Source organism: Melospiza georgiana, chromosome 2 (genome assembly GCF_028018845.1).
Source record: "Melospiza georgiana isolate bMelGeo1 chromosome 2, bMelGeo1.pri, whole genome shotgun sequence".
In the NCBI taxonomy this organism is placed as follows: Eukaryota; Metazoa; Chordata; class Aves; order Passeriformes; family Passerellidae; genus Melospiza; species Melospiza georgiana.
Window position 1 is genome coordinate 11307778 of NC_080431.1, and position 20800 is coordinate 11328577.

A 20800-nucleotide genomic window follows, 5' to 3' on the forward strand; every position below is an offset into this window, starting at 1 on the left:
AACAGATTTTTTTATTAAATAAGTAACTAAATGCTAGTCTATGCAAGAAGGTTCCAAACTTGTAGGTGCTTACATTTGGGAAAGGAATTTAGATGTGTAAAGTCAAACTGGGATGAAAGTGCTTCTAGTAGCAGCCATTACAGGGTGCTGAGCATCCCATAGAGACTCTTCTTCTTTCTCAGAAATCCATAATGGAAAAGTGTCAGTGAAGGTCTTAATTGAGCCCTTCTGTCTCACTATTCCCTCTGTGGGGCAAGATTTACCATCTTTGCCACTGTGTAAAGAGCTGAGGGATTTCTCAGGACAGTCCTTGTTCCCTGCTTACATTTTAGTTATTACTTAGCACAGCTAAGGTTTGCAGAGTTATCCCTGTAATTAACCTGACTGCATCCCCTGCATTTACTGGGCTCCATGTGTCTCTCTCCAGTCCAAAGGTGAGGGTAGTAGTAAATCTCATATGCTGTAAAAAATTAACTGCACAGTTGTACCAGAACCGTGCCAGTGTTCCCATGGACAGTCACACACCCACAGCAGGGATCTTTACACAGTGTACCTCCAAGCAGAACACGTGGGAGGAGAGGAAGGAAAGAGTAAAATGAGCATCCTCTTTTTTTTTAGTTTTATGTACAGAACTGATTAAAATATATTTCAAGGAGAAAAGTTCGTTGTGGAGCTGTTAAACAATAGTGCTTTTAAAAATATTTGGAAAAAAGAGGATTTGCAGAAATCCATTAAAAGGTGATCATTAAGGTGGCCATGATTCATTTCCTGATGGAACTTGTGGTGCCAAAGATTTCACAGGGGCAGAGGCAGGAGGTCAGATGCTGTCCAGGGAAGTGGTTGAGTCCCTATTCATGGGGGTGTTTACAAGACATGGAAATGTGGCACTGAGGGACATGGTTTGGTGGTGGCCTTGGCAGTGCTGGGTTAAGAGTGGGACCTGGTGATCTTAAAGGCCTTTTACAACCTAAATGATTCTCTGATGCTATGATTCTATCCTCTTTTACTAAATTGGTTTGAACTGAGTATGAGTTGAGCATGCTGATATATATCTACTGCTCAGCATAAAGGAAAGGTCTGTATTTTACCTATGGTTACAAAGCTGTCTCATATTTTGCCAGGTTGTTCCATATTAAAATTGCAGCAAAGAATCTCAGTAAAACCCCAGGTCAAAGAAATTAATTGAAGTCTTTTCACAGTTACCCTTAACTCTGAGGCAAATCCATGCATCACTCTATTCATTATTTGGTCTATGTTCTTTTACATACTTGAAAATTCCTCTAAATTACTAAATATTTTTCAACATCAAAAGGTTTCATCATTTTTTTGTCATTGAATAGTCCTCCTAATCTGTAATTACTTCCTGCTCTCTTCTACAGTTTACAATATTTTCATATTCTCATAGAAACCTCAAATCTCTGGAAGGGCAGGTTGCAGAATTCCCACTGGGATGTTGCTGTTGTGATCTTTCAGTCCCTATCAAGGCAGACAAAACTTTGAACTCCTGCCATGCTCTGAGGTGCCTCCTCTCTATTGATTCTCACCACTGACATCACACTTTGACTTCCTTATTTTTGTATGAAAGTCCTTAAGAACTAAAGCTAAAAGTGATCCATGATGCTTTCTGGATCCAGTGAAGGATTAGTCCCTGCTCGTGTTTGGTTTAAGCTAGTTTTGTACATGATAGCCATTATCTTGAAGTAGTGTTTCATTATGAAAAAGAATTCCTTCTTACACAATTGGAAATTCTTATTTCTGTCTCACTTCTGCATAGGATCTTTATGGAAAAACTCCACTTTTTCTGTGGAGATATTGCCCAAAAAATGCTTGTAGACTGTTGTGCAAATGCCTAAAACATTTACTTAAAATAAAGCATCTCTCTTGACAGTTCTTCTCCAGACTATGTTGGCCTAATCAAAACCTTTTTTTTTTTTAAGTTTTTTTGTTCTTTTTTTTTCTGAAATCCCTCCACATTATCAAAGTGTTTCTTATAACAAGATGGCAAGAGTGGGAGGAGCTAATAAAAATTAATTTGACTGGTACATTTAATTTTAGGCTAATTTTGGCTGTACCCTGGTAGCAATGGTAAATGAGAAAATAGTCTCCTACACTTTGTTTGCATATAGGTTACATCAGTGGAGAAAATTCCTGTAGGAAAATGTGTAGTGCAAGCTTGTTGTTCATGCCAATTTGGGTAAATTCTGGCTGTAGTCCTGAAGCAGAGGACTCAGATGACCTTAATGAATTACTTGACTGAGTTTATATGGAAAAACCCTTTACTTGAGATCTCTTTGCTTGAAATACCTTTACTTGATTTATTTTGAAGTGAAAAGGTGATCTGTGAAAGAAATGTTATTGTTCCCTCAAGTTTATTTTAACCTTTGAGTAATAAGCTGAAATGTTACATTGATTCTGTAGATTTCACTCCCACACTTAACAACATCACATTTGAAACTCTTACAAATCAAAAGAAAATTCCTATTCTCATATTAGACAATGATTCAAATAAATTTTTTCTCTTAAGAAGAGAATAAAATCTAGAGGAGCTTAAGAGTGAGAGGAGTCCAGGGTTCCCAATCATGAGCACTAATAATTGTACCAAGAATCCAAATGAATGAATGGGGAGTGTCATTTGATACTGTTTAATTTGGGTTGGGTTTTTCCTTCAAATGGATGTTGGGTTTCAAAGGAATGCAATATAATTTATTTTTCTTTTCCCAAAAATGATAGAAAAATATTAATAAATTAGATTAATAAATAATATTTTTGGTGCATCTTTGCCCAAAAAATCTGGGAATCCAAGAGTATGAGTCCTAAGACAGTTTTAGAAGCAGTTTTCCCTGTGAACAAAGGGAAACTGTGTGCTGATGTAGTGTAATTTGCTGCACATTTATTGAGGTGTGAATGCCTGGTATTTAAAATTAAAAGCTGCTGCTATGAGTTCACTAGCTAACGTAGTGACAGGAGTGAAGAAGAAAATTTTAAACAACTGAAATCTGTAAGAATTGATGGAGAGGTAGAAGTTATAAACCTGTCCTCATGTACTGTTTGCCTCATGCTTCCTGATGCTCCTCACTGAACAATGAAAATGCCTGTTGACTTACTTGCTGAATTCTAAGAAAGAAGCAAGTGTAAAGGCAGGCTGAAAAAATACTGTGCTTCATCTTGCTTTTGAAGAACTCTGATATCATCAAGGCTTAAGAGGGCCACTTTCCTCTGAAAAAAAAAAAATCACATGGCACTTCACTTGCAGGTGGATTTAGGAAAGCAGCCTGCCATTTCTGCATTGCACTGAACCACTTCATAAATGTGGAGACTTAGATATTTGGCTTGATTACAGGTTTTTGTTTTCAGCCCATGAAGGCTGCTGTTACCTAACTAAAATACACAGAAAATTTTGGCAATTAATTTTTCAAATAACTATGCTTATGGTGTCTGTACCCTGTCCAGAGGTATAATGTTTCTGTCTAATAAAGGAGATATATAAGAACTGAGACTCTAAGGCTCTCAATTGTTGGCTCAAGGCCTTATGAAGAACTTTTATGCCTCAGAAATGTAACGTATATTTACTCAACATCCTGTACATTTTATTAGTGGTGTAGCTCTCTTTAAACTTGTCAGTTTTGTATTTGATGACATGTAGGGCACAAGAGCTTTTAACTATGTTTATCAGACTCATCTAGAGACAGTATCTTCAAAGTGGCTTTCTGAACTTTCCAGATGTAGTTGAAATATGCAATCCTGTCATTAGGGGTTTGTTTATAACTTTTCTTTCTTTGCAAAGCTCCCAGGATAGATTCCGGGGGATCCCTGGATAGAGAGAAAAAAACCCCAAATTATTAAAAATAATTTCTCTTGGTTTGCTGTTGTTGTTGGGTTTTGTTGGCTTTGCTTCTTTGTCATCTGGGTAGCTGCACACAGCAGACTCCAGGCTCTGACTGTATGAAGCAGTTCCCGTTTTGGTAACAAGAGATTCCTTGCACCAGAGAGCTGATGTTCAAAGGCAGTGCAGTTACCACTGCTCATGTTGAACAGAGTGTGGAATTTGACCTTTATGAAAGAATTGCAAAGAGGCTTTGAAATCCCTGTAATAGTATCCACGGAAAACAGAGAGGAGCTGGGAACAGGGAAGTTTTCGTGGGTTTTGGAGAACAGCACGTTAACCCCCTCCCTGTCCTCTGCCACCCTTCAGTTCCTGAAAAAAATGTGACTGCAAAATTCTGTGATACTTCATTTTTCTCACTTGGAGTCTCTCTTAATAATATACAAACCTGTTCCTTTTCCTTCTAGTCACCTCACAGTCTTTTGTTAGAAGGATCATCTGTGCTTGTCTGATTCAAAGGAAGACCTTTGGCATCTATTTATATGCAGTGTTGGAGACAGGATGCTGAGCGAGAAGGCTCTTGGATTTAACCCATTATGGCCATTTTTATGTTACATGAGGGATTGAGAGTTACATTCCTCCTATTGCTGGTTTTCCTACAGGCATATCTTCTGCTAGCTTGGAAGCATGTGTTTTCAAAGTGCAGCACAGCTTTTGTAGAGAAAACTGGTGTGTTAAGGAGGATTTGCTCAATGTCTTTGTGTTGCTGTCACAAATTGCAGTTTTGGATCCTGGGAAGGCAAGACTGTACAGATGGATTTCACAAGGGAAACTGCGCCTTTCAAGCTGCCATTGCAACCTAATAATCAAAAATTAAGAAAAGATAGAAAAGATACCTGTATTCTCTGATGCCTACATCTCCCTAGGATTGTGCTCAAGAACATATTCTTTTGAGGATATGCAAACAAAGTGCTTTGAGCCAACATTATGGGTCAAATTTACTTTATTACAAAAGTAGTTATGTTTTGGGGGCTGTTTTAAAGGTAAATGAGCATGGACATGGGAAGTTTATTTTCTGTCTGTGCAATAATTCTTTAAGCTGCCTGGTAGCACATTTTGCTGGTCTCTTCCAGCCAGCTGGTGGGCTCCCAGGCAGAGTCTGTCACACGCTTGCGTCACATGGAATCCCCATGCACTTGCAAATGCTCTGATCCCTGGAGAGGCATGGCCCTTTGGGGGCTGAAATGCTCAATCCTTGTGCTGAGATGTTCTGCTTAGGAATTCAGGGCACAACGTAAACCTAGCTGTGGATCCTGCCATTCCACCTCTTCTTTTTTTTTTTTTCCCCCTCCCTCCTTTTCATAAGTCCTGGATGTGATATGTTTCACAATGATATGTTTCATCTTATGTTGTTGCTCTCAAATTGCACGTGTGAGAACACAGCATCTCGGAAAAGATTTACAAACACGGGTGTGGTGACTGATGGCACTTTATTTGTGAAGGAAAAGGCATATGTTTGCCTTGTGGTGTGTGCATCACAATCCAGTGAAAAGTGAACTGACTACATCAGTAATAGGCACGTTATTTATCCCTTCCCCTCTCCAACCCCCACTAAAATAAAAGACAGGAAAATGCTGAATGCTATGTGGAGATAACATACAATTTATTGATTCTCTCTGTATGCTTTATAGCTATAATGGACTTTATGAAAACCCTAAGCCTGTCCATTTTATCTTTGTAAATAATTGACTGAGAACACTATTCTAAATAGGGTAAGTGGAATGAGATACATGCAAGAGAAGACTGTACAAGTAATTATATGTATATGGTACATTTCAGCCTGTTTTGGCAAAGTTCAAATACATTTCTTCATAGTGTCTGAAAATTAGAGATCTAATTTTTTTGCCTTAAGTCTGTTGTCACAACTACCCTTAGCTCTACTGTAATTTGCATTTCAAGTGAACTGGAATCTCTGAGCACCGCCTCTGTGTGTTGTACGATTACTATTAATACTTGATTTCACAGTTATTTACAGCCTTGATGTATTGCTTGACTGTTGCTAATATCTCATTTACTATTCTGACCACCCTGAACAGCCCTTCTACATGATACTTCCTGGTGTGTCTCGTCTTTTATCCCCTGGCTGTAGCTTCTAATTTCTCTCTGGCTGTAAAACAGTCTCATACCTTTGCAGCAGAAAGTATTTTTACTTTTGTGCTGCAGAGCTCAGCAGAGATGCCAGGGAGGATAGCAGCATTACTTCATAGTCAGAATATGGGGACCTTTAGTGTCCTAAGGAGCTGACTTGGAGAAGCCCAGGTTCATACAGCTCCTGGTTCCAACTAGGTGCAAGGCCATGTATATTCTGCCTGGGTTCTGGTTGCCACTGAAAGAATAACTCCATCCTCTTGCTAGTGGCATTCATTTCCCCTTGGCTTTTTGTGCTGGCATTTAGTTTACGTGACTGCTAAATGAGCCAGATGAAGGATTGATCCTGCTGCAAACTAGTCTTGTATTTCTTCTGATTTGCTGTTTGGGACAGTTCCCTAATCTTCCTTAGGATGCAGCTGTGAAAGGCAAGTGTCAGCACAAACAAGGTGGAGGAACAAATGACCCAGCTCAGGAGGGAAAGCAGAAAGGACCATCACATCAGGCAGATGTCCTGATTTATGCTGCAGGTCTTGGTCTGCACACTCACTGGGATTTGGCAAATGGGAATTGCTGCCTTGCATGGGAGCAGGAGTCTGCCAAAAAAATGATTGTCAACATCACTCATCTTTAAATGGCAGCAGGTTCTGTCCCCCCCATTCAGTCCCTATTGACAAGCTCTGTCTTTAAGACAGGAGATGGATGTGAAGTCTGGCACTCTAGGCTTTGTGAGCTGCTCATCCCTGCTGCAAGTACTCAGTGGTACAGGTTACATAAAGAATTCTCCACAATTTAAATTGGCATAAGTAAATGCCTTATACAAGAGAAGCATAACTATCCAAACTCTTAGGTAGAAGTGCCCATAACATTTGCCAAACAAAAATGTAGATAGTTGGAATATCTGGTTTAGCACATTCTGAAATTGGCCTTTGGGATCTCAGAATCTCTGATTTGGTCTTCCTAGTTTGGTGAGTTGAATTTCCACTTGGGAGACTCTTTCAGCAGAGCTTAGGTTTTAAACCAGATATATATTGAAACCGCCTCAGGATCTGCCATGGGAGTTATATTCTATATAAATCAGAATACCTTCTGTACTGCCAACTGCAATGGGAGAGAGTTAAGAGAGGTCTTTTAAGTAGCCAAAGGCAGCTGACAAAAATAGGCAAGACCTCCCTCCAGGCTACTTTACTTTTCCTAGTCTGTCACAGGCCTTCCAAGGGTGTATTTCAGATTGTGACTTAAAGTTACCCCAACCCAACTTACCTGAAACCCAAGGCAGGCCGGCAGAAAACAGGCAATGTCACTTCATGGACAATAGATGATGCCTGAACTGAATAATAAATCCTGACAGAAATTTAATTTCCATTTACCTATTGAGTAAAATAGTTTTGGCAAGACAGAATCTGAACTACAGAGGGTTGCTGGTGGTGAAACAAAAGAAATGGGTGGCAAATGAAGTTTATGCTGGTGAATGGGTATGATGATTTTGGCAAAATTGATCATGGCAAGCCCTGCAGAGCCTCACTCACTGGGCACTGATGGCTTCTGTTCTGACAAAGTTCTCTTCCTTTTGTGACACTTACCTTGGTTATCGAGCAAAATCTCAGCCACAGTTACAAGTAAATACACATTAGAAACTGAAGTGAGAAAGCTTTCCAGAAACATGGTAATTAACTGAAAACTAGATACTTTTAATTTTAGCATGTTTATGTGAATCTATACATGTTAGTGGACAGAAATGCATGTCTAAATACTCTGAAGTTTGCCCTGGAGTGATGTGGTAATTACCTGGTTATGAGTTGTGCATGTTAATGTCTGCAGGTGATTTATCTGGTTTATCTGGCTTTTAAAGACATTATATTTTCCTTCTTTATTTTTTTTAATGCTCCTATTTTCACAACAGAGCACAGATAGCATTCCTATAATTATGAGTGCAGGCAAGAGTTGACAAGGAGAAGCAAGAGCTGAAGGTGAGGTAGCTCCTCAGTTTATCTGTGGGGAGAGATAACTGGCAATGAGACGAAGAAGTGCAGAGATGTGGCCAGAGAGGCAAGCAGAAAGGATATTTTTATCAGCATTGTTTCAAAGCAGCTATTACAGTAAGTACTAAAAGAGGAAAAGAAGCAATTACAGTAGTGAAGTGTAACTGAATTTTGAAATGCCTTTTAATGATGTGCAGGACAGGAGCTACATCTTTACCTGAGCAACTGAGGCATGTTCTGGATGTGTCTAGCTCACCTGCTTTCAACAGAAACACAAAGACAGAGAAAAATTTTAGTTGAATTTGTAATTGAGAGCATGTGCTTAGGAATTTGTAAATAAGACTTATCATCAGAACTTTCAGTGTTATAAATATTGTTGATAGTGGGGCCTGGGCTAGGCACAAACCCCTTCCATTGTTAATGTGTTTGAGTGGTTGTTTTGCCTGAAAAGTAACCAAAGATACAGATTTTATGAGCCTTCAATATTCATTGTTTTTTTCCTCTGAAAGATTCAGCTGGTTTGCTTTGCAATTGCTTTTGTGGAAGAAATGCTGCATTGTAACCAATTTCTGTGTGCAGTGTAAAATGTCAGGGACATTTCTGTTATTTAACCGGCAGACTCCTGCAGTATGGGATGAGGCAGAGTTTTTGAAGTAAGGCTATTTTGATGACTACCTTCTAAGAGATTTTAGGTTCAGCATATCCAAGTACAGTATATGCTTTCTTATAGTTTGTTTTCTTTTTAATTTAAAGTTGAGGTGCATGTCAGGCAGCAACAAAGATGCATTAATTGAGGTATATTTTTTTTCACTACACTGCTATTTGTTTGGTCATTCTTTTGATGTGATAAATACACACATTGTTGACTCTGATCACTTTTGACATTGTTTGAAAATTCATAGGAAATACTAAATATTTCTTTGTTATCAAAATGCATATTTGAGTTAGAATTCAATTAAAATGTCATAATCAAAAATAGTTAAAGAAGCAAACTGCTCTGATTTAAAGGAAAAACTTTTAAAATAGAACTCTGTGGGGCTTTCTTAGATACATAGGCCTCTCTTCACTGTTGGTTGAGTTTATTTAAAGAGCTTTTCTAGTCACCTTTGAACCTAAATGATTTCTCCAGATGTACAGAAGTGAACAATGTAAAAATCTTGCTGCTTCAGCAGAACAGGATCCAGCTGGCAGGGAACTGGATCTGCAAGTCATTGGTTACAGCTGTGTTTCGATTTATGTGATGGTTGAAAAAATAAATTACTGGATTAAATGGCTAGAAAGAGGACTCTTTGTTTAGCCCTTGTGTGGGAACTGAAAGTGTTTATGGTGCTGTTTTCTTCAGAGCCTTTGCAAAGTAAGCTGGACAAATAGACTTATTCAAAACTTGTTTGAAATGTTGTGCATTCAGCTTTATTTCTTTACAGAAGAAACTGTATGTTTTTGTATAATGCTGTCAGCCAGCAACCATTCTTAAGGTCTCTTGGCCTTTGAAAGTGGCAGTAGCATTTTAGCAATGTCTTGTAGGCACTGCAGTTTATCACTGGAAGGCAGTTTCCTTTCGTTAAAGGTTTTCAAATGCACTTCTTGGCATGAATGCAAATACATGTAGGGGCTCTGTCAAACTCATAACTTTCTAATGGGTTTAATATTTCAGCTTTGTATACCACTTACCTTTTGCTCTACATAATAGTGCTGATGTAATTGTAAATTGGGAGCACAATAATTTACAGAGCAGGCACAATGAAATCAGAAACTAATGCCAAGTGTTTGGATTATTGCTTATCTTATTTTAATGTTCTAACTATGGTGATTATGTCCTATTATCTGATATCCTGATTCTGCAAAGATTTACATGCTTAATTTTACTGAACTCTTCCACTTTGCTTGATAGGACTGAGTGCTACATAGAGCCCATCACAGCTTTGTTACCTATTTTGATAAGAAATGTGTCAGGTTTTTTAAATCTTTATACAATCAGGGTCCTTTGAAATCTCATAAACTGCCTTTTCTACTGCAGATAGCTTGGGCTGAAGGAGTTGAGATTAACATCTTCCAGTGAAGTCCCTGTTCCATTGCAGTCACTGGACATGTTACCGCTGGCTTCTCTTAGGATACAATTTCACTTTTTAAAGTGTATTTTAATGCTTTTACTTATAACCAATATCCCAAGTCCCACAAGTGATTTTTCTTAAGCAGTAAAACTGTTGCTAGTAATGCTAGTGAAGTGATATGCTACCAAGTGTGAACAAAAGTTTTGATATTAGACCAACAGGAAGTTTCTTGCAGGAGCTATGGAGAGCAAAATAATAGCATAGAACTTTCAGTGATGGCAGACAGTGAGCTTATAGTGAATTTTTTAAAGATTTAGCTGGCTTTCAGCATAATAGTTTGCAAAGCCAGGAGCTTTTCAGCACTTATATCTGTTTATTCAGCAATATTTCCTAGTAATTATTTTAGGCTGACCATTAGTTTCTTTTTACAGTCATAAAGCTGTAGCTGTAGCCAAGTATCAGTTACATCCTATTTATTAAAACATTTCTAAAATGGTCCCTAAATGTGGAAAATTATGGTTGTGATTAGATCACAACTGTTATTCTATCAAGATCCAATTACTTTTTTAATAACAGTTTGCACAAATTGTTTTCAAAAGATTGCCTTTTTAAAATCCTACAAAGAGCTGACCAAGAAGAGCTAAATACCAGAACAGGAGTTCCAAGGCAAAAATGAAATCAAACAAGTTGGCCAAGTTCCATCATAAGCCACCCTCAGAAATACCAGAGAGAGGCTTAAAATATTTTAAATAGAATATTTCCCCTCCCCCCTTTTCTTTTTTTGTTGTCCCCGAGCAGCATTATTACATTAGGAGCCATGCGACAGAAAGTCGTGGTGATGCAGAATAAATAACCATAATGTATCAAAAGCAGACAAAGGTGTGATTGATCTGTCTGGAATTGGCAGACTCTTTCGCTGTGTCAGGCTGTTTCTTTGATCAATGAAGGTATAGCCTCTGACCTTTAAAAAAAATCAATGAGATTGATTGAAAGGAGAGAGAGAGAACTATGAGAATGCAGGATAGCTTTAACCTTCACTGTCTAGAAAATTTAAAATATTCCGGTTTTGCAGGCATTGAACCTATTTTGTATTTTCTTCTTAGAATGCTTTCCTTTTCTCCAGACTGCTTTTGAAACCTCTAAAAACAACACTGTAGAAATGTTGTGTCTGAATGTTTCTCACAAATGTTTGTCTTCAGATTGCATTGTTAAGAAAACAGGAATGTTTTGTCCTACAGCAGAATTTTGTACATTCTCGTAGTGTTTGCAGCATGTACCAAATACCTTTAATTTCCTTTTACAAACTCGGACTTTTATGTGGCAAATACACACCTCAGAGTCAGTCCTCAGAGAAATTGTTTAGGTAATTTCAGAAACATTATCCACCCAAATAAAGGGACTTGTATTGCCCTATTTCAGGATCAGAGCCACTGGTGATTGCAACAACAGTGTAACCAACATGGAGGGGTGACTTCTGGGAATAGACAGCATATTTTGGTGATATAGTTCTATGTAATATCGTGTTTTTATCAATTATGTGTGTCTGTGTGTGCAGGTATATCTACAAGTCAGAGAACAGTAAAAATGTCATACTGGAAAATTTACAAAGCAGGATTTTTTAAATAGTGCTTGGCACATTACATCTTTCTTGTTGAACAGACTACAAATGCAGACCTGGCAGTTTAGGGAAAAACAGGTTTTAAACAGTTGGAATTTCATTTTAGTACTGGGCCCTTCCTTTCCTCACATTGTGCTGATGCTGTATTAAGTAGTAACACAAAGCCCTCAGTGAAGTAAGTATAAAAATTATTCATAAATAGAAAAGTCAATTCATTCATTACTTCATGCTGTCACAGCTCAAGGAACCATAGGTCAAAAAAGTATACATATCACAGTGGTTTGTTTTCACATACAACTACTTTTTTTAATTGAAAGTGTTGGCAAAATCAAGGTCTATTGAATAGAATTCACATAAAAAGTAATTCAAACTGCAATAATTTCTGCTGTCATGTCTGTGTTTTAATAAAGGGCAGGTAAATTGACAAGTCAGCAAGGAGATGGCATAATAGCATTTCTTGAGTAAGACGGAGCTTGCGTAGGAAGAGAAGGATATTGCTGTTTCTCTGTAATTTTATTTCTGTGATTTCCTTTCTGTAATAGATTGTGTAGGCTATAGATATATTCAATACTTTATGATCAGGTGGGAATTACAGTTGAGTTAAAAAAGGCACTGTTACTAAATTACAACAAGAATTCTGGACGTAGCATTTCTAGACAAGAAAATAGAAGGTTAGATTTTTTTTATGGCAAATCTGGGGCTAGATAACTGTGGGACTTTTCTGAAGTCTTTATCCCCTTGCTGTTCATCAGTGAGGTGAGAAGGTGTTAGAGACAATCACACAGAGCTATGGTGTAGGTCATTCCAACTAGGCACAAGTCATTCTAACAGTGTTACTCTTTTAAGTCATTTAAATGCTACATTAAGAGAATCTTTTTTATGAATATCCTTTCCATGTGCACTGTGATGAAGAAACTTTTACTTCTAGAAAAGGAAAAGGGATGAGTGTGTTATGAATCAGTTTGAGCACACTGAGGATCTGAAGATGAGAACTGTAAAATCAGAATAACATTTGCTATTAGTGCATTTCTCTCTTCCCATTAGATCCGTTCTGATTTTGCTCCAATGGTATCTAATTCTTCTTACCACATTCCCTAACATTACTATCTGTTATTCCAGAGTCCTTATCTGTCACACAAAGTTTGCATTAATACTGCAAATCACCTCACTCTCGCTGTTTAAGAAACAAAAGGCTGATCCTGTATTTGAGCAGGTTCTCATATCTGACATGCATGTCCAGTCTCACCTCTCCTCCCTCTCCGTCCAGAAGTAATAATCCAGGAAATGCCTTCTTCTTTCTTCTCTCTCTCTCTTTTTTAAAATTTTTTTTTATTATTATTTTTGGGTGCTTTCAGCAATGGCTGCTCCCCTTTCTGTTCTTCACAGACACAAACTGCATCTTTCCAGTGTGGATGTGGATGCTGTCCCCTTGTGGATGATGCTCACAGTCTGAGCTGCTGCCTGCAAAACTGAGCAGTGCCCTTCAGCCAGTTTAAGGTGGTGTCTGGTGCAGTGCATTCATTTAGCATGACTAAAGGACAAAATTAAGGTTCTTTTTGTTTCTCATTCCCCTGCCAGCTACAGCTTTCCCAGAAAAGAGGCAAAACTGAGGTCATTTTTTTTCCATCTGTGAGGGGTCAGTGACTGCAACCAAGCTGTTCCTGGCTGAGGTATAAGCCTGTTAAAAAGCACCTATGCTAGCAGCTGAATAATTTTCGAGACCAATTTTTTATATTTCTCCTAATGAAAACAGCGGGTCATTAAATCCAGCAGTGGATCTCCAATTATAACCTGGTTTGGACAGCATGGAGCCCTGCCCAGACAGACCCCCGACCTCAGCCTTTGCTGTGAGATCTGCGTTTGCTGCCCCTGTCCCAGACCCACTTCTGGCATCTCCAGGAGCACAACTTTCCCCCCAAAATACCATTACCACAGCTAATTCTGCTATTTGGTATTCTCAGTGCTGCCTGGAGTGGGGCTGTGCATGCTGTCTGTCCAGATGAGAAGCAGATCTATGGTTAAAAAAGGTGTGGTTCTGCTTGGAAGCAGAGGCAGTGTGTGCAGGCAGTGATGTAAGTGTAAATGTACCAGGGTTTTCTTACTTGACTATTATTTAAGTCTAAGAGAAGAAATCAGACTTAAGAGACCTGAATTCTGGATACCTGCTCCCTGTATTCTTTCTTTCCTCCTAACAAAATCAGAGACAGATATGTGAGAACTGCTGTAGCATTTAAATGAAAAGCTCTTAGATCTTTTCCTGCACAGGAATTGAAAAAAAAAAAAGAGTTTAATGGTTGACATTTAATCTTCATACAGTAAATAATAATTACAGGCAAGAATTTAAAGTGGTTCTGCTCATAGTCAAGCCTGATGGTTCTTTTCTCCTTGCATTGCATGAGGATTTACTGTACTGTGGATGCAAAATGTAAATGATGGGCAATTCTGTGAAATTCAGACATGCACACAAAACTGTCTTTCCAACTTTTTCACACTTACCTTCAAACTGAAAATGGATTTTCCTGGTGGCTGATTAACCAGAAATGAGTTGTTTCTAACTAGGTTGTGGGGAGGAGGGTTCTGTAATATTGGATTAGTGAAAGGAGTGAACAGCTTCAGTTTAATTCAACTAGTCTTCTATTTTTAATCTCCAAGGAAACAGCTGAGTTGAATGTTAATTAAACAGCAGTCTTTGATCCACCCAGCCACTCCCGGAGGCATAATAATAATATATAAGTGCACAGCAGCACATATATAATAGGTACTCTTAAAGGAGTGCGTCTAATCTCGCCATATTCACATTTAAAACATTTATTGCTGACCCACTCTGATGTTATTTAAATAGGGAAAGGAAAAAAGAGGAGAAAATGCTAAGGTAAACTTTGTTGGTCTGAAGGTAGGGCAGCAGAGCAAGCGTGAGTTCCTATTATGAGGATGTATAAGGGTTAATGATTAGAAGAGTGGAATCAGGAAAGACCTTAAGCCCAGATCTATGACAGTGGTAATTGAGCTGATTGATTACGACATCTCGTTTCAGACGACTATTGATTTAATCTAGTCTGCAGTCCCATTGGCCCCAGAGGTGCTCCCGAGTGAGGCTCAGCACTTGAACCTGGGTACTCTTCCCTACTCACCGTCTGGATATAAATTTCCAGAATCTGCAACCATTTATAATTTTCACTCATCTTCATCCTTTTATTCAGAAGCCTCTAATTTCATCAGGCTAATGTTTTTAACCATTGAGGGAAGAGGCACAGGGAAAATGAAGTGGCACAGACTGAAAAGGGTGGGTTTTTAAAAAAAAAAAAAGGCAAGGCAGAGAGCCGGGGCTCTGTGGCCAGTATTTGCATCTGTTGTCTCTGATTCGCAGAGCTAGCAAAGGCTGCTTTTGGAGGCAGTCCACAAAGCTGGGCTATCAGTAGGCAGTTTGCTGTACGTGCACGTTCAATTATTAAAATAGTAGACTTTTTTTTCTTTCTGATAGCCATAGTGAGGTCATGACATTAATTTATCCAGGGTATTGTGGGTAACTATACAGAAAAAAAGCATAAAGGGCACAGATGCTGGAGCAGCAAAAAATGGATGGGTCTGAGCAAAAGGAGATTAAGAGGCGATGACCAATCTAATGTACGTATAGCAGTAAGAAGCCGGCATCCGTCACAGACTGTTGATGGCAATAAGTATTTTAAGCCATGCTGTGCATGTGGTAATTTTTTTTTTTTTTCATATACCTCAGTAACTGCTAAGCTGAATGCTGTAATCCTGTATTTTTTCAGTTTCCCAAATCTGATTTTGGTCTTGTTTTTGTTGTCTCATGCTTGGCGTTCTTCGCTCGCTCTCTGTATGTGGGTGTGTGTCTGTCTCCGTCTCTCCCTTTCTCCGAGATTACAAACTTAACTGTTTCCTAATTGTCTACTTTCCTCCATCCTTTTCCTAAGAAATCAATCACCATCACCACGACTGGTCCCAAGCGCGCACTAGCTGGGCTTAGGGCGTGTACCTGGCGCTTTGGCTTCCTTCCTTTACTCTGGGGCTGTGTGGTATTTTCTTTTTGGACCTTCCCTGCGAGCGGATGCCCTTCCCGTTGGCTGCTGCTGCCGTAAGGTTGCCAAAAGGGCTACCTGAGCTGGGACTGCAGCGCTGCATCCTGGGACCTGCCCGCCCGGCTACGCCGAGGGCTTCCACAGCACCAGGCAGCTCAGAGAATTGGCTGGTGAATTGCGTATCACCTGTCCCCCCCCCCCGGTAAATAATTTCTATACTGCGAATCACAGTGGTGTGGTATTGTCTGGAAAAGTAATTCCCAAATACTGTTGGCGTAAAAAAGGGAAAAGCCGAAAGACTGTCAACACCGTAAGCCATTAAAGTCCCTTGCCTTAAGAACAAAGGAACAAGGTAAAAATGCACACAATGATTATGCTCTGTGGATTTTCATAGCCTGTCAGACAACTTGTGCCTGTGTTTCAGTTATCAGCCTTTGTGCTTTGTTTTTTGTTGTATATTTTCTATACGTGTCTTCAGTTTCTGTTTGTGTGTGTGTATTTGGTGTGTATGTATGTGTTCAGAGTTCTCTACCAAAACGGAGCAAATATCGTACAGAAAAATACACAAGTGGGGCTCAAACATGCATTTTCAGTACTCAGTGTGGTGGTGCGGGTATATTGCCATTGTTCTCTTGCAGTGCTCCCTTTGATACAGGCAGCTTCTATTTTTTTATTTTATTCTAACTAAGAAGTCTAAAATAAAAGAAAAGGAGGAAAAAAATTGCTTAGTCCAGTTAAATGCCAATTGAAGCCCAGAAACTCACGATTTCAACACAGTGAATGGTGATTCAGACCCTGGCAGGGTTTTGGCTATGAGACAATTCCTACTTATAAAGTGTACAATGAAGGGGGGAGGAAGATAGCATTAATTTTGAGGAAGATTAATATTAGTCTTTTAATGTTCATTATTTTCTGAAGAAGTGGATCCTTGTAGCTTTTGAGAGCTAGTGTGTCCTTCCCACTGGTATTTATTTGAGCAGAGGAAAAAATGAAGAAGGCGTAGAATAAACTCCTAAGACTGTTCAAGAATTACTGGCATTATTTCTCTCTACATCACGTGTGAGCCTGGGTTGCCTGCTATTCCTGAGGCAGAGGATCGAGGATGAAAGTCTGTGTGTCAGAGCCTGTTTTCACAACTGCATTTGGAGATCTGTCTTATTGATTAGGAAAAAAAGGGGGTGGGAATAGGAGTGTGAGGTGAGGGGAGGACCGACTGACTACTGGCTTATTGCAGCTCAAGACATTTTCTTCCGGAAAGATGTCAAACAACTGAGACACAGCAACAGAGGAAGTAGAAAGGTGGAAAAATAAGAAGAGGGACCCTTTGGAAGAAATGAAGGCATTCCTTATGAGAGCCTTGAGGTGTTTTTTTTGTTTTTTTCTTTTTTTCTTCTAACATCTGACCCACAAGGGCTAGAGTGACAGCGTCATGCAAATGCTGCAGTCCAGCAGGTCTGAGAGAGGGTGGATGCTAGAGAGTGAGTTAATGTTAATGATGAGTGCAGTGAAAATACCAGCCGATACCACCCCCTCCACACACAACTGCTCTGAGTCAGCATCCGCTGCTTTGCCGTGCCTTTCTGTGCCTGTGTGTGTGTGTGAGTGTGTGTGTGCGCATGTGTGTGTGTGTGAGTGTGTGCTGTGACCGTGTGTGTGTGTGTGTGTGTGTGTGCATGGAAGGTAAAGCCAGTCAGTCAGTGAGAAGCAAAGGTACGTTCGAGAGCAACTAAAATCTGACTGATTTCCATCTTCAGAGCATCAGATGTATTCCCTAAAGAGGATGGGTCTATGCGATGGGGGTGGTATAATTATGTTAATGTCATATTTATAGAGGGGAGAGATTTTTCATTCTAATTATTGATTTGAAAGCTGTGGTCAAAATTGTTTGTTATATCCTGATCAGCTTTAAAAAAAGAAATTTAATGAATTCTAGGGACTGCTATACATATATATCTCTCTCATATATGTATATATATTTTTTTTTGTTTCATTTAACTATTTTGTGTCTGAGGCATAACTGATTGAATGGTGCACAGTGACAAAGGAACGGCTCTTATATAATGTTGCATTATATCATCAGCTGAAATAATATTGTGAATAATCCAAAATGTTCTGAAATCTGAAGTATCAGTCTGGAAGGGAGGGTGAAGGGCAGGGGTGGGGGTGGGGGGCACTGGCAAATCTTTTCTTCGGCAGAGCACTCTGTACAGCTTTCTGGTAAATGGATGGTTCACCTGTTCGACCAGCAGAGATTCTAATTCTTCCCCCCCTTCTCTTTTTTTTCCTTTTTAAAGCTGAACGGCTTCCCGAAGAGCTCTGAGTTTTCTATGCCAGATTCTGCTCCAGTGGCTAGGACCTTTATGGCTGCTGTTTCTTTTGCTCTGGGATCTGATGGAGGAAAAAAATAAAAAAGCCACGATGGATCCTGTCCCTAAAGTAGAAATTTTCTTTTTCATTCTGCAAACAAGGCTAAAGATCGGAAGAGAATGAATGCAAAAGTAATTCAGGATTGTGGTCGTGCCATTAAAAGTGTTCGGCTTCAGAACAAAATTATTTGGGAAATCCGAGCAATTCTTCCTACTGTATCGACAGTATTTGAAAGTTATGTGTGCTTTGAGTAATCTGGTTCAAGTGACAACAATCTCTGCATGTCAATGTTTTCTGCAGCTTATGGAGTGAAGGCTAGTTTTGCCATTGGAAAGGAAGAAGCTTTTTCTAGCAGTCTGTAGAAGGATTAAATGTTGAACATGGGGAAGAGGCAAAAAGTGAATACACGCCCAAAGGTTATCCTTGCATCGTGGATGGGTTTAAAGTACTCTGTAACCCAGGGCCCACCTGAACAGCAGGACTAAAAGTATACCGGGGAAATATTTCAATTAGAACCCCCTTAACAAGCATTTAATCCTTCTTTCAGGCATTAAGGAAATAGAATAAAATTGTTACTGTACAAATCTGCTGGGAGCAGATTTTAACCCATTTGTAGACGCTTCCCTCTGATGCATCACAGTAACATAGCTACTTGTGAGACAAGGCAGAGAAGATTTTTATCCTGTGTTCTTTGTTTTTTCTTTTCAAAAGTTAAGGACCGTACTCTCAGAAAAGTCTGTTCGGTCAGCTGATACATTGTTCGAATGTATGTATGCGTCTTGCCTGCTTATTTGATCTTTTCTGCCCCCTACTTGAAACTGTGGTTTGTTTATTTGGGGGGAAGGATGTGGTGTTGATTTGGTGGGGGGACGGGACATTGGTTTTAGGGTTTCTTTTGGGTTTGGGGTTTTTTTTCTATTTAACAATAGCAGTGAAAGTTTTGGTGACAGCGATTATGACTACTAAACAATTCAGTTTATTGGAAGACGAATTCTTCTGGATCATATCGGACTTTTCCTAGTCCCTGAGACCCTAACTTGTGAGGTTTTTTAGCAACAATCACAAGTCAGGCTCTTGGGACCTAGGCGGAGGGGAACCAGCAGCTTTGGACTGTGTTTGTTTCTCTGCAGAATTTAGAGAACCAAAGGAGCTTTCCTTGCCTGGAAGGGTAAAAAGGAAAATATAACTATTTCAAATGTTAAGCATCAGAACTGTTCCTAAAAAAGAAAAAAAAAAAAGAAAAAAAATCCGAACAACTGTAACTCATTGTGCAGCATTGGGATGTTACATTTTTATATGTTTAGAAAACTGGACTGGATGTCATGTAACATTTAGAATTATAATTTAACCTGGATGTTAGTTCGCACGAAAAAACTCCCCCCAAACAATAAAAACAACAAAACTCCCACTCAAAACAGGTACTAAAATATATAAAATATTTCCAACTATAATATTAATACTATTACTATTATTATTATTATTGTGGACAATTCTGATAAATAATTACCAAAAAGAATATATTCATCCTTACTGTTCAAGCATCAATTGACTTTTAAAACATAAAACATAAACACTGATGTTTGAGGCCTAGAAAACATTCATTCTATTGTTTGAATAATGAGTCTACAGGAAAACTGTTGCTTAGCTTTTCCTGTAACATGGAACAAAGAGTATTTTGTACTTAGTTGCCATCCTTTTTCTTTGACCAAGTGAGAACACAATATGTCATTTAAAATATTCTCTCATTTAATTTACATTTTAATCTGAAAGAGAATATTGGTTTAAAAATCATGCTACAGCATTAACAGCCCTCTGCACTCAGAAACATATTTCTTGTACCTGTTCAATTTAAAGCAAACCCACACTACTCTAATCACCGGACTCAACTTGTAACTTCTCCATCACTTCTTATATTTTTTTTATCCCTCTGAAAATAACCAGTGTGAGCTGTAGCTTGTCCCTCATGTGTTAAGTTCTTCACTGACTTTGCATAAGGAGATTCACAAGCACATGAGTTGTTCTGCACTGCTTATTTGTCTCGAACATCTGATCTAAAACACGTCATCTGATTTGTATTTCTTAATATTTTATAGGTGAGTTAGTTCTGAGTCATTTTTCTCTGTTTCCTGTGTCTAACCAAGATGCTGAAGGATTTTGTTGATACATCAGACTTCACTGAAACAAAGGCTTCACACAGATCAGGCATCTAAACTATTTGTTCATTTCAAAAGTGGTATTTTGGCTACAGTATATTTTTTCCACTTGTGTGGGAGGAATTGTGTTTTATTGTAAGCATCAACACTATTGTTAAAATAAATTGTTCTTATCTGTTAGTAGAATACTTTTTCCTCTTGTCTTGTTTTCTTAAGAGACAGAAACTATGCTCAGTACATAGTTTTCAAGTTGCTCAAGATATAATTAGTCTTTAAATAGTTATAAAAAATATTGCCTTAGCAATTACAATGATGATACTGTTCCTGTAAATATGTAATTCTTTTCTTCGTAAACTGTCAGTCCCACATGCTAAGAACACCCAAAAGAGCTATTTGCAAAAATTCCGATGCAGAGGTAACCTTTTTAACACAAATGTTATATTCAACGTCGATTTCTGTTTAGGAAATATTGGAAAAGTAGATTGGAATGTGTATAGGAAAGACAAATGCACCCAGGTATGTGCTACACTCGTGAAACACATTGTTAGGAATTTACACATATTCTGTAGCAGTTTTCAATACTGAAAACAGATTATTTAAGATACTGATCAGGTGAAC

The 20800-nt window shown here is 38.7% G+C and overlaps 1 long non-coding RNA gene across 3 annotated transcripts in view; it reads left to right on the forward strand.

Moving 5' to 3' along the window:
* Nucleotides 1–20370, forward strand: part of LOC131080484 (uncharacterized) — a 275439-nt gene extending 255069 nt beyond the window's left edge. For all 3 annotated transcript variants that reach the window (XR_009114165.1, XR_009114166.1, XR_009114167.1), the window contains one exon: nucleotides 17957–20370. This is a non-coding gene — a long non-coding RNA (uncharacterized LOC131080484). The remainder of the gene's footprint in view (nucleotides 1–17956) is intronic.
* Nucleotides 20371–20800: the final 430 nt, after the last annotated feature.